General features: G+C 33.2%; 1 pseudogene across 1 annotated transcript; it reads left to right on the top strand.

Annotated features, from left to right (window-relative positions):
- The first annotated feature begins 11,392 nt into the window (after positions 1-11,392).
- On the top strand, positions 11,393-11,921 carry LOC309834869 (proteasome maturation protein-like; annotated as a pseudogene). Its single transcript has one exon. The product of its transcript is annotated as a proteasome maturation protein-like (transcript).
- Positions 11,922-15,537: the final 3,616 nt, after the last annotated feature.

The following is a 15,537-nucleotide window of genomic DNA, read 5'->3' as shown; positions in this document are numbered from 1 at the left end:
AAACAACAAGGATTTACTGTATAGCACAGGGAACTATAGTCAATATGCTGTAATAACTTATAATGGAAAAAAATTTGAAGAAACACATATACGTGTATAACTGAATTTGCTGTACACCTGAAACTAACGCAATATTGTAAATCAACTATAATTCAATAAAAACTTGGATATAACCCATTAAAATACATTTCCATTTTTGCATAAATGAGAGAGTAATTCAGTACGTTAAAAGTTGATTGGATACTACTAGCCCTCCCCAAAGGGGAAAAACAACTTAAGATTTTATTCTATTATGAAGAAAAATTTTAATATCAATAACTTGTGCTAGAACTTGTTTAAAAGAAAAATAAATACTTGTTTATAACACAGGAAAAAAAAGTATGGTGCAACGTAACTTATTTCCTCAGCTTTGGTAATTGTGTTCCCACCCTCACAATATTTACCATTATGACCTATGGGTCTCTCACTCCATCTCTATGGGAAAAAAATCATACTGAGCAAATATAAATCATAAGAGCAAATATGTTCTGCTCTTATTTATAAAATATATAAAGAAATTATGCTTATAAAACCAAACCAAGTATCTACTCTCTAATAAATTACTCTTTTAGTGAAAAGCATTTTTCTACAGTGACAAAAATAAAAATACCAGTGACAGAATGCATTTATTTTCAATATAATTTTCTTTGCCACAAACTACCATACACAATTTGTAGTCCTGTCATTCAATAACAAAGGAATCCTCATGTTCATTTATTTAAAAGATCTTTCTTCAAGACACTTTGATCAGATAACTTGACAGAGACGTAGAGTACTTTGCTATGTTTAATAACGACACAACTTTAGAAATGCTTTTATAATTGAAATTAGACCTCCCAAAACCATATTATATAAAATTTTGCTATTATAAGTAATACTTAAAACTATTATGTTTCATGTCCTCAGTTGTACGGTGCCAGAGATAAATTGTCTATCCATTTCTTCTTGGCCAGAGGGCTCTGTAGAGAATATTTATTTTTGTCTTTCTCCTCCTAGAGGGGCTTACTCTATTTCAGTGCTCCACTAAACACATCTACATTATTTACCTTATAGAGACATAAAACCTGGCAAATACAGACATACTTTAATGAAATATAATCAACCCACTTTTTTCAGTAGTGGGTTTAGGAGGTGGATTTGAGTATTGAATGTTGTTTGATACAACATGGGAAGTCTGGTCAAAAGTGAGGAAAAGCAGACTGGCTTCTGGCTATTTGGCAACACTATGTCCTATGGCAACCACTACTGACAAAGGGAGTATCTGGCAGGGTCCTGGCAGGAAACAAATAGTACACTCAAATTGGATAATTTGAGAAAAGTGTAATAAGGATACTATTTAAAAGATATGGGAGAAGAGTAAGGAAACCACAGGGGTAGGTGCTATGCCCCAAAGCTGGTAATAGTGGCCCAGTTCTCATCATCTTGCAGCAGATGTGCTTGGTTCCTTGTTTTACATCTCCTTAGCCTACCTTTGATTTCAACCCAGGTATGGTGGACAGTTTTGTGCACACTGCCAGCCATTCTTCTTTGGTGCTTCAAGACTTTTTCTTCTAAAGTCACAGGTGGCCTGTGTGGGTAGAAACTGCATAGAAGTGCAGGGGAGTTCACATTCTAGGAGCAATGAAGTTGGAGTGGGAATTTATGGATAAGTATCCAAGCTCTCCAATCTTCAGAGAGAAAATCCTGAGGAACATTCTACATAGTTCCTTAGGTGGTCTCCACCAGGCTTGAGCCCCACTCAGTTGCTCAAAGTTTTAACAAACTCAATAATATACTTTTGGAATTTTCCTCCTGTCTTGCCCTGATGATTTGAGGATAACTCGTGATTAAATTACCTATACCCAAGCCCTTAACTCAGGTCTTTGTGGGAGAAACAAAATTAAGATACACTCAGGGGCTCTAAAATGTAAGAAAAGAGAACAGCTACAAGAACCCACATAATTCAATAGCAGCCAAATATGATTTATTTATGCTTTTATTAAAGAGTTTCATTAATATATTTTATCCAATACAATGTAATTAGAATTTAAAATTCATGTTTTCATGTTTAGTATATCTTAAATAAGTGCTCTGCAACATAACAGAAAAATTTACACAATAGAGGTACAAATCAACTGTAATGGGAATTTAGTCAATTTAGTCAATATAGATTCAATATAGATTACATCTAGTTTCTTTCTTTCTTCCTTCCTTCCTTTCTTTCTTTCTTTCCCTCCTTTCCTTCCTTCCTTCCTCCCTCTCTCCATCCCACCCTCCCTGCCTCCCTTCCTTCTTTCCTTGCCTTCTTTTACATTTCAACAGGTCTTTGTTAGACTGGTAGAATGTCTAAATGGAAGGAATGTCTGGAGCAAAACATTTCCTTTGAAGTGATAAACCATAATACAAAGTACAGAATTATCACTAATTCATTTTGAATAAAATCTGAGGGAAAAAATTAAAAGTAGGAGATAAGCTGGTAATTTGTGAAAAATCAAATTATAGAGGACTTGGAATTTCAAACTAATAAGGTTTTACACTATTCTATAGAACAATATAAACCACATCAATACTTTCAATTATTGAATGACAAAATTAACATTGTATTATGGGAAAATGAAACCCATAAATTATGTATAAAATAGATTGCAGATTTATGGATGTGATTGATAATTATTCTATAATTATTCTGTGATAATAACAAGTAATAGCATTTATCAAATGCATAAGTATGCCACAAGCAGTATGCTAAAATATATATAATATATACTGTCTGAGACACTTACATTATAGTATATATATTATATAATAATATATATTATTTAAAAGTCCCTAAGAATTAGTGTTTTCTCATTGGTTTTCAGATAGAACACTGAATTAGCTGGATTATCTACAAGTTCACACAGCAACTTTGCAACTTCTCTGGAACTCAAACACAAAAATATGAATAGAAATATAGTGGGGAGCGTGGGTATAATAATAGCCCAAGCAATGTAAACCCTGAGCTACAAAAATAACCTTAGGAATGGATGAAAATTAATAGAAGATAAAAGTGATAAAACTTGGTTATTGGTGGCTTTAAAGCAAGAAAATGAGGGGAGGATTTGATGCCTGAAGCTTGAAGGAGAGGGAATTAAATCTGGAGAATATTTTTGTGAGAAGAAAGATGGCATGACTAATTTTCAGTTTAAAATGCCAAAAGAATATCCAGGTAGAAGAGTTTTACATTATGATACCTGAATTTAAAGACGTGGAAGATGACAGGACTGAAAGGAAAGGAATGACAGGTTACTATTACAGACTTTGATTTAGGAAGTATAAATATTGGGATGTTAATTAAAGCTATTGTAGTCTATGAGAGGGAGCATATAACAAAACAGGTATGGACCAAAGACAAATTACTGAGGAACATCTGAATTTGAAGAATGGGAGAGAGAAAGATAGAGGAACCTGAAAGGCAAGTCATTATACAATGGGTTAAGGCCTTTCTTGTATTCTTGTTGCCCATGGTTTTTGTGTACTTGTAATTCAGATAAGCGCTGCACAAGCTTTTCCCCCTCTTTATTCTTGCCACCTCTTTGAAGACAATGGGGGTTAAGGGAATGTGGCTGAGGAAAGATGAGAGACTAGCTAAAGAACAACAACAGCTGAAGCAGCTATTGCCCCAAGGTCTAAAAGAACTTGGCTCCTGGTAAGAAAGACTGCCAGTAAGTAATGATTAACACTTTAAACAAAAGTGAATTTTCTTAATCCTAGAACCCGAAGATGATAACTGAGTTACACGTAAGATTCCAAACAAGTGAATAAAAGTCTGCATCAAAGTATAATTTTATTTTTTTGTTCAACTATTCTACTAGAAATATTGAGGGACTGCGAGTTGAAAATATGTTGTCTTACAGAAATTAGGCTGATAAGCTGGTTACAATTTTGCAGTGTTTTCGTCACAGAGGAATTAAGTTTCCTTCCAAAAATATAAAGTGAATACGTATGCAGCTGGTACAAACCGGCAGGTGGGTGTCAACATCTGCCTCTTTTACGTTGCAATGCTGTACTTAATTGCAAAGGAGAACCACAGAGCAGTCATTCTCACCATGTGCAGGTTTGCAAATGGTACAAGAGGGTTCAGGACTGATACAGAGAGCAGGATTTGGGGTTCTTCAAATCACCCTTCTGTTTCACTTTCTCTTAGAGATTTCTAGTTTCACCACTGTGTTGAGGGGTATCTTCAGGAATAACCCCAGAATTCAAAACATTCCAAAGATTAAAATGAGGCACAAAGGACACCTGAGTAATATAGGGCTTAGCAATCAAGTAATGACTTAAGAGAAACAAGTTGAACTTTGAGCTCAGAAAAAAACCAGAAAAGACATTAAAATATCATTTGAAGAAAATCTTTAAGGAAAAAAGATCAATCAACTAACCTAGAAACACTACAGTTCTCAATTTTATATTTTAAAATAAACCATCATGTTAGAAACTTAGAGAGTTCTGTTTTCCTTTTGTTATAAACAATGTTTGAAATAAATCACTAATTGCCATAGGCAGCATAAAAAAAAAATGTCCTGCTCTTTTTTTTTCACAGGGATAGGATAACTCCATTAGAAGTAAAGGAAGCAAATCAAACGGGTGGATTAGAATTGTAGTGTTTGCAGAAGTTGAAGAAGACAGAACTATATACATGTGTATAGAAAATGACCATTAGAACAAAAGGTAAATTATAAATTTAAACTTCCAAGATAATGCAAAAATACACTGAATAAATATAATTTAGGATAAGGCCAGTGAAAATTAGAGGAAACTCTAACATATACCGTACCTTTAAAAGAAATGCAGACTTTTTTTTTCAGCCACATAAAATGACTCAAAGTAGGCACATTAGGGCCTTGTCTAGTGGAGGTCCTGCATTTTAAACAAACTGATGAGGTGATAAGAATTGTTTATATTTGCCATCTACAGAGGTTAAAGGCAGAGAGACTTGGGTTTGAAGTCTATCTCTATTTTTTAGACTAGTATTTCATATGGACACTGGATTCTGAATGGGTACATTTATCATAATCTTCCACATCAGGAAAAAAAATGTTTAAAGATTTGTCCAGAAATACACTGGTATACATTTTATAACTCTGTGTATAAACTCAAGATCTAAATAAATTGGATTTGATAGATATTATATTAGCTAGTATAATCCAGGTGAAAAGTAAAAGAATCAGTTGACAAAATTAGTGCAAAATATAAAGAAGTCATTATCTCATAAAACTAGAAACAGGGTAGCCTTCAGAAATGGTTGGTATAAAAATTGGTTGTTTCAAAGATCTCATCAAAAGTCAGTCTTTCAGATTTGTAGGTAAGAGTCAGACGGGCATTAAAAGGGCTACTTTAGGACTTGATGTCAAATTCAGGAAATATGTGTCCACAGAAAGAATTAGACTTTTTCTTAAACTACTTTTTGGGGAAGCAAGGGACTTACCCAGGGACAAACAATGAAGGATTGTAATGCATAAAAATGATCTGGGGGTTTTGTTTTGTTTTGCTTGTGTGTATGTGTGTGTGTGCGTGTGCGTGTGTGTGTGTGTCTGTGTGTGTGTGTGTGTGTCTGTGTGTGAGAGAGAGACAGAGAGATTTATTTTTGCTGAATGAAAAGCATTTCTACAGCTCTTCTAACAGTTGAAATGCTGTTTCATGAAGTAGAGAGGTAGTAGTACATCCCTTGCCATTGACACTGTTAAAGTTACCAATTGCAGATACTGTAGCAAATTTAAGAACTTGAGAAATGTATAGCAATCTTCTTAGATTACTTTGGGATATCTTTTTCTTTCCATCATAATCTATTATTTACCAAGCAAATATTCATTGACTACCCATTATACACCAACCATTATGAAGACATTTATATTTAGGTGTAAACTCAAGTGGGCATTGAAGATAAGGACTGAGTAGGTCAATTCCTGTCTGCAATGTTTAGAAGTTGATAAGAATGTAAAATCAAGTAGAATAAATAAAACGGCTCATTTACATTTTATTTCTAGAAAGAAACACAGTTTCCAAAGAAAGCTTTTTACAGAAGACTACAGAAAAGTCAAAATTATATTTTATGAAACCTGTACTATGTCACTTTGATAAACATACTTTTCAAAGAAATGTTCATATTTACTAGTGTATATACATGTGAATTAAATTTAGTACTATACATAATGATCTAACTTTTAGAGTCTAAATTAAACCCACAATAATGGAAAGGATATTGGAGAGAGGAGTATGAACAAAGAGACTGATTGAAAATAATAGTTGCATTGGAGACAAGAACTAGGAAGATACATTTTCTTTCCTTTAGGCACAAAGCCTTAATTCCGGTTTCTTGAAAAAAGAAATGTCTTTACATATCTTTACACAGAATATAGATACCATCTATTAGAAATTATAAATTAATTGTAACAAGGGAAATCTTAATATAATGATCAAGATATACTATCCAGAAGAATTTTTGCTTTAAGGCAGAAGGTCTTGATTGAAACCTAATTTCAAAATTCATGGTAAACATGGGCATGCCTAGTTGATACGGAAGAAAAATAATTGAATTAAGTGCTCATAGCGTTATTCCTGCACACCATTAGCATTCCATTTTAAAATTAGACTATACTTCATGCTATTCCCCCAACCAACACTCCGCCATCCAATAAAAACTTGCTGGGTATACACTGTCCTGTCTTTCCTTAGTGATCCATTTTTCTGGAATGTCCTTCTGGCTCTTTTCTATCTTTTGAATTCCTATAAATTAAAGGCCCAGTTCATATTATGCACTCTGTAAAGACTTCTCTTGTAACCCAAATAAAAATCACTGCTCCCTCCAACATGTTCATTATTGCTACTATACCATGCATCATTTTATGACAGAGTTAACTGCTAATGGTCCATTTTCCCTTCTACTTTCTGAGCTCCTTGAGACGAAATCCAGGAGGAAGATTGCATTTGCTTTCTTTTTATCTCACAGACTATTTGGAAAAGTGTAGATGCTCAATAAATGCATATTAAATTAATGAGGCGTGAATAATTGTGCAAACAGTCAAAGGCATTACATAAACTTTGGTTGAGCAGGGACACCACAGAGAAAGTTTTTAATATATTGTATGCACATGTATGGCAATAAAAACAAAACAGAAGAGAAAATCATGAAACTAATGCACAAAGGTGGTAGCTAGTGTTTTTATATCCAATGTATTTTTATAATTATTTGGTCACAGTGCATGACATAATAGACCTATTAATGAAGGTAAGGAATGAATATAATGGTCATATTCATTCTTTTAATAATTATTTCTTGTTTCTACATCATTATACTTACTGTGGAAAAAAAATGCCTGAAAGGTATAGTGGATCATTTAGAATGTAGAATTTCCTCCAGAGATGCCAAGAGTGTTGGCTTGGACAGGGTATGGTCTCTCACTCTGTGATACAGAAACTTAACCCACTTTCAGGTGCTAGAGTATGTGAACTCTGAGCCTGTGGTCCAGTCCTTGTCTCACCCCTGACCAGCCTATGGAAGATGTGTGGCAGTCTCTATCTCCTCAGTCTCTCCTCAAGTCCTGACTCAGAAAAGAATACAAACTCCCATGATCTGTTCTACACCCAACAATAAGAGACTCTGTTCTCAGAAAATCTATGAGCCAATGTTTAATTCTAACTTCCTATGTGCTTTTCAAATTATATTTTGTAGCTATAAACTACAAACAGTAAACTCAAATAGCAAAAGCATTGTTAATGAGTTTAATGAAATATTATTGTCTATTACTTTAAGTGGACTGTGTAAAATTCACTTTGCATTTGAAGAATTAAAGCTGCTTAATTATCTGTATTAATCTACACAGGAACTAAAGTTAGAGCAAACAGTTATTTTTTCTTTCTTTTTCTTAATTGAATATGCACCCAACAGAATTCTGATCTCATGGATTGGATATCTGATTTTCCAAAACATATAGGGAAATGAAAATTCACCTTTCACCACTGGAGAGAAATAATTGGTTAGACTTTTCTCACCTTCATAGAATCAGAGGAGATAATATTATTCCCCATAGAACTGGAAGGTGAAATTCAAGCTGGCTGTTAAGAATTGTCCCTTCCAAGTAGAAAGATGAAAACTAGAAAGAAGAAAATGAGATCCTATCTCTTCACTTTTATGTAAGTAGGTCAATTGCTAATCTCTTAATTTTAAAAATTAATCATAAATGTCTTTGAAAACCATAGAAAAATGCCTTTACAGAAGGGTATTTGAGGCCATGAATCTGAAATTAAAGACTATAAGCTAAAGTTTTCACTCATGGAAAACGTCTGGAGGACTTGTGGTGGTTTCATCTTTATTCCTGACTCTCATGAATTATAAGTGTTTGTCCTAACCATTTGTTTTGTGATTTCACTGTTTTAGTTCAATATCTGATAGTTATTTAGCATTAAGCTAATTATCTGTTATCTTAAACTTAAGATCCTTGTTCTTATCATAGTGATTATCTTATAAAATCATATTGATTTTCTGAGACAGTTAATAAATGTGAACTTCAGAAGTTTGTTTCCCTTTTAGCCTGCCTGAAATTTTAAAAATTAAAACTCATAAACAGATATTAAATTAATTATAATGTGACTACACAACAACACACAAATAATCCAGATAAAATATTCTGAACATTAGACTAGATGTCAAATAACCCAATATTTATTCCGAACTTATTATCTGATTATCTATGGCCCCTAAGCTAGTTATTTATACACCCATACACATATACATATCATATATATATATTTACTTTTTTAAAATAGCAAAAAATAACTATGAATATATACCCATATGCTTCTGTGTATATGTAGTATTGTTTTACATTTGATCAATCATTACATAATAAAAAGTGGCCAGTTTTTCCAAAGCTGATTTTTTTCTATAGATATTCTGTAAATGATTCACAGCAGATTTATTTGAAGTACATAATCATCATAAGAGAAGTAAGCTCATAGTTATCGTTTTGATTTAGAATGTAATGATTTGAATACAAATGGATGAGAAAATACTTCGTGCTGGTCAAGGAGGGTCAAGAATGTCTAGCTTGTTTATGTTAACCAACTGGCTGTGGTGAGTCTCACTAAGACTTGGATGAAAAACAGTAAGCCAGAATTGTCTCCTTCTGATATAAGAAGCTGGTAGTGGATGGGTTACCAAGGAATTCCTATTCTGAGGGACAGCTGTGGGAATAGGACCCCACAGCTCAGTGGCACATCCATTCACTGTGTGTGATGAAATCTGCAGTTTTTCAAGGTAGAAGATTTGGAAGGGAGTCAACACTATCATTATATTTCAAGGCTGGGAGTGGGGATTACTGAACTCTCATCTGTAGGAAACCATAGCTACCTCAAGAAGGGAATTCCACAGACATGAAAATCCTCTGATCTTAAATCAAGAATGAGAAGAAAGGAGAAGAAAAAGCAGTTTATGCCAGGTTCCTCTTTTTCTACCTTAACCACTATATAGCCTTCTTTATTATTCTTATTTTTACTTTCTTTTTTTCTGTTCTTAAAGGCTCAGTGCTAAATTTGAATAGTACATGTGTTATCTTCCTCTAATTCAGAATTTTGCTATATCCCTACATCCACAACCCATCCACACCAGCCTTTTGCACTGCTGTCTGTCTTCACCCCCCCCCCTTATAATTAAGGTATTGACTCAAATATAATTTTCTTACAGAGACCTTCTTTGATCATATGCCCAGTATTGTGTACTCTAACAGTCACTTCCTATCCACCACTCCATTTTACTTCACATATGATAGCACTTAGCACTATCTGGTTATTGACTAGCCTCCTCCATTAGCATGTATATTGATACCAGAGACCTTGCAGTCTTGATCCTCTTGTAGAAATGCATCTGACCCATAGAAGAAGCTTTTAAAAATATCTGTTGAATAGATTTTTAAGTCTTTTCTGAAAATTTTCAGTCTGTAATAGGATAAAAGTTTAAAAATTACTTTGTAATATGTATAAAAATTTTAATTTCACATTAGAAACCTACCAATTTATAATAATATTTTGTTCTGTTATTTTTCATTCTTGTGATTGATTAAGATTGAATTTCCACAGAGAAGCCTCTCTTTCAACGTTTAAAATATTTGATTAAAATATTAGTTCTGGGGCTTCCCTGGTGGCACAGTGGTTGGGAGTCCACCTGCCGATGCAGGGGACGGGGGTTCGTGCCCCAGTCCGGGAGGATCCCACATGCCACGGAGCGGCTGGGCCCGTGAGCCATGGCCACTGGGCCTGCGCGTCTGGAGCCTGTGCTCTGCAACAGGAGAGGCCACAACAGTGAGAGGCCCACGTACCACAAAAAAAAAATTAAAAAAATAAATAAAATATTAGTTCTGAGTTTAATCTTTTTCTTTTGTCAAATAAAAACTGATCCCATATTTAATTTCTAAAAAATTAGATCCAACAAAAATAAATGGTTGTAACTTGCAGCTAAGATAACAAATTTAGAAGAGACACATTTTCAGAAATCACAACAGGAATATGAAAAGATGAAAATATCTATATCATCACTGAAACTGAGAAAAGAACATCATCCACATCTCAGGTATTATAAAGATGTCATGTGAAATATCATACAGATAGGATAGAAGTAAATCAGGCACAGTTATCTGTGTAAAGACACATTCCTCAACTGAGGAAGCACTGCAGTGTCTCAGAATAAATATAAACTTTCCTGAAAATGAACCCTGCTAACACTCCATGATTGAGGTAGAGCTAGGGATTTTAAAAAGAATGAGCCATGGGACATACTTAGAGTACATCATTTAAAATGTCCTTCTTTATTTTGAATTACCAGCATTAAAAGAAACTGGTAATGGAAGCCTGAAATTATGTAGCTATATGAAAGCCAGCAAGGGAATTAGGATTCCCCTGAGCGCAACAGAGTTTCTCCCTTATGAAGGAGATTGTGTCACCAATGAGAAGTCTAGGAACAATCTCACCTAGCACCTGAAGTAGAGATCTGGAGAAGGAGTGGCAGAGGTGATAGTAAGGCTATTTAATAAGAAATTTCCAAAACTCCTGTTAGGAACACATCTACATTGATAAACAGCTATTTTTTCCAAGATAAAATGTATAAACAAGAAATAAACAATCATATAAACAATTCTGAAAAAAGATTATAATCTAAAAATAAATATTATTACAAATATCTAAATATGATATATATTTTATTATTTATGTATAAATACTATTTTATATGTTATATAAAATACATATATATTAAAGAAGCACATTTTAAACCTAATTTGCTCCCATTTGAAAAAAATGCAGGAAGTTTATAAACAAGGAAATATTTAAAATAAGAAAACAAGTTCGCAGAGTGAGTTGAAGATGAATGCCAGAGAACTTGGATCTCAGCTAAAGGACAGTATTCCAGTTACTGAACTTTCAGCAAGTGGAACTTTTGAAAGTCATGATCTTCTTCGAAAAGGTTTTTCTTATGTGAAAAATGAACTTTTGCCCAGTCATCCTCTTTAATTATCAGAAAAAAATTTCCAGCTCAACCAAGATAAAATGAACTTTTCCACACTGAGAAACATCCAGGGTCTATTTGCTCCATTAAAACTACAAATGGAATTCAACGCAGTGCAGCAGGTTCAGCGTCTTCCTTTTCTTCCAAGCTCAAACCTTTCATTGGATATTTTGAGGGGTAATGATGAGACTATTGGATTTGAAGATATTCTTAATGACCCATCACAAAGTGAACTAATGGGAGAACCACATTTGATGGTTGAATATAAGCTCCGTTTACTGTAATGCAGTGCGCTGTTCATGGAAATAGAGGGGCTGCATCTTGTTTATAGTCGTTTTTTACTATAATTTGACATGCACAACATTAAAAGTACTGGCACATGAGAAAAAATAAATAAATAATAAAATAAAATAAAATAAGAAAACAAAGATAAAAGGTGAGCTGACTGAGAGTCAAAAAAGAGTGAAAAGAGAAATGGATGAGCTAATGAAATAAAATAAGGGAACTAAAAATAATAAAGGGAAAATTATAATATAGATCAGCTTCACGTCCAAAAAATCACCACAAAATAGAAAACTGAATTACATTAGATTGGAACAAAGTTCTTCCAGAATATAGAAAAAGAAAAAAAAAAGACAAATGATGAGGAATAAGATCAGAGGTATTGAGCTTAATGGATGATAATTATGATCCTGAAGAAGAGACTGAAGCAAATGAGAAATGAGTAGACACAAGCAGAGAATAGTTTAAAGATGTAGGAAAAGACCTGAGTCTTTAGATGAATCTGTAAGGACTGCTGATCTCTAGGTAAACGTGAAAAAGTGATTCCAGTTCTAAGAATCTCCCTCTTCTAAACTTGAAATGAAGATGATCAGAAGAAGCTGACATTTTTAGAAGAGTTCTCAACCCTCGGTCCACCTCTCCCAAGCTGTCATTTAGGCAAATCCTGAGAAACTATGACTCCCATATTTGAAGAGACGTGGTAGTAATGGAATACCATGGCCTTTTCCTCTCTGATTGGGAGGGTCTGAGGGAGATGGAGGAGAAAGTAACAGTGGCAACTGCAGACAGACTAGTGAAAAAACAAAGAGAAACTGCACCACCCAGAACAAGTTTAATGAGGTATATGTTACAGCACTTTTAAATGATTGAGCAAACTAAACTAAATCTTTAATTAGAGTGAAGTGACTTCTAACTGAATTACTGAAAAAGAAAACAAAAGCAAAGGGCTCAGTGTATTTGTCATACTCACACCAGGAAATGTCAAATTTACATAAAAGTGCACAGAACACAAAACCCAACCTTCAGACTTTAAGTATGTAATGATAAGAAAGGAGTAATGGAGAATTCACTCACAGTATTTTAGAAGAAACAGTTGTAGACAGAATTACCCAAATGTAACATAGCAAGAAAAAATAAATGGCATCATGCAAATATATTAAATATGTAAACAAATAACACTCATGAAAATATATTAAAATAGTCCATTTAAAACTTGAAGACATAATGAAAAATTAAAAGAAAAATTCCTTCCAGTACTTTGTACTATAAAACTTAACAAAACAATGAATTCACTAAATTAAAGCTTAAAGAAGCAAAGATAGAGCAACAGAAGTGAGTATAAATTATGATTACAGAGAAAGGGTACAAATTGATCAAAGCAGCACCATAAAATAAATAATAAATAAATTACCAATAGAATGGTCAGGATAGAAATATAACTTATTCAACTAAACAAAGGATTTTCATAATCACATTAAATACAAAAGTAATATGCAGAGATGAGTTAGAAGGTAAGATCTGAGGACAATAATAATACAAAATAAAAATAATGGTGGTCTGAAGTTAGAAAATTCAACAAATGAAATACAAAAGATATCCAAATATATAATAAAAAATTTTCCTGAAATGTTGGAAAATTTCAGACAATGTCCAAAACTTAGATAATAGATGGGTCAATAGATGGATAGAATTTTATGGAAAATAGCTAAAATATGATCATAATTTCAAATTTAGGAAAACTAAAATATGAAGAAATAATTCTATGAGAATCCTGATTGAAAAAAAACAGATCTTTCAAGAGTAAGAAAATCAAGCTGTTCTCAAGATCACCACAGCAATATTCAATAATATGAAACATTGGAACAATGCCCCCAAGTTTTGTAGAATAGAAAATATAACCTTTGGGAACGAAAATAATGGCCCCTCAATGATGTCCATGCCCTAATCCCCAGAAACTATGAATATTCTACCTTACATGGCAAAAAGGACTTTGTAGACAGGATTAAATTAAGGATTATGATATGGGGAGATTATTTTGGATTATCTGTGTGAGCAAGATCTAATCATGAGCCCTTAAAAATGAAAGAAGGCAAGAAGAATGAGTCAGAGAGATGCCAGCAGGAGAAGCATTTAATGCCCCATTGCCAATTCTGAGATGTTGGGGGAAATGTACAAAAAGTAGAGACAGGCCTCTAGGAGGTAAGTGGACCCCAAGCTGAGAGCCATCAAGGAAACCAGAAACCTTAGTCCTTTAGTCTTAGAGAACTAAATTCTGCCAACACCAGAACGAACAAGGAAATGAAAAATACAAACTTTCCTGTCAACATCTTGATTTTTAGCCCCATGAGACCAACACTGAGTATTTGACTTACAGAACTGCAACATAATAAATATTACTCTTTAAAGCCACTATATTGGCTGTAATTTGTTATGGCAACAATATATGTCTAATACATAATTGAAGAATATTATACACATCCGAGCTGTGTCCATGTATAAAGGAAACAGAAGGGCATCCACAAGGATGAAGATGGTGAGTACACTCTCTTAGTGGTTCTAATGAGGTTGAACTGGAAATGCAGTACCAACTTTTCTTCCTTCTCTTATTTTTAAATATCTAAGAAAGAGTGAAACTTTCCAGTGCAGAGATTTGAGAAGCAGCTGAATAATATAAACGAAAAAAAAAAAGTTTAGGAGGAAAGAAAGAATAAGAGGAATTAGCACACCATTTTTCTTATTTTTTTTCCATAGAAAAAGAGTCAAATCATATTATATACCCTTGAAAACTACGGTTTAAACATTTATATGCACACTTACATACACATAATATTTAAGAACAATGCTACTCTTAAAGACTAAAAAAAACCTCCCTTAGACAATAATATCTTAAGGAAAAATATTTCAAAAGCTCAACACATAGTTTCATTTTAATTTCATGATGTGTAAAGGAAAATTAAATATAATTCTCTGTATCATCTTATTTATATGAATTTTTTCTCCCCATTCTACTTCTACTCTATTTGTATCTTCATAGATTGGATCAATGTTGTGAAACAATGACCATGTCCTTTACATTATGAATTTGAAATAAGAAATTCAAAATAACACATAGAGAACAAATGCCAGTAGATTACCTGATCATATTAATTAGTAATCTAATGATTAGTACATAAACATTATTTTCACTGTGTTAAACCTAGTTTTAAATATTTGTGCTGGACGTTAAAAAATGTATATTTTTAAATGTTTTGTTCTACTAATATTTAACCCTAACACTAAGTCTACCGTCCTATAGAAACCAATATGATTAAAGGTATTTCTATTTAACTTGTTAATATCTCAAGTAAAACTTTATATGTTCTCACTGTTTTGAACCTAACAGAAAGATAGTGAAGCAAGCAGTCACCATCAATCTATACTAAAAATCTTAATACTTATCAGGAACAGTGCCAAAAGTTCTGGTAACAAAAAAAAAAATACATCCACTTCCTTCTTTCAAGGAAGTTTCCATGTAGTTTTGTGACTAGAGCTAACAATTAGCAAAATATAAGAGTAATCTAAATGGTTCTAACTCTAAATGCAACTAAAATTGCTTTGGCTGTGTTCAACACCCTACTTGCAAAAGCAACAGGAGAAATAGAATGTTGATGCTTTCTGATATTAACCCCATTACAATTTTGTGAAATGTCCTGCATTTCATTTGTCTT

Source organism: Grampus griseus (genome assembly GCF_964374135.1).
Source record: "Grampus griseus genome assembly, chromosome: 16".
Taxonomy (NCBI): domain Eukaryota; kingdom Metazoa; phylum Chordata; class Mammalia; order Artiodactyla; family Delphinidae; genus Grampus; species Grampus griseus.
This window is presented reverse-complemented; position numbering and strand designations above follow the sequence as displayed.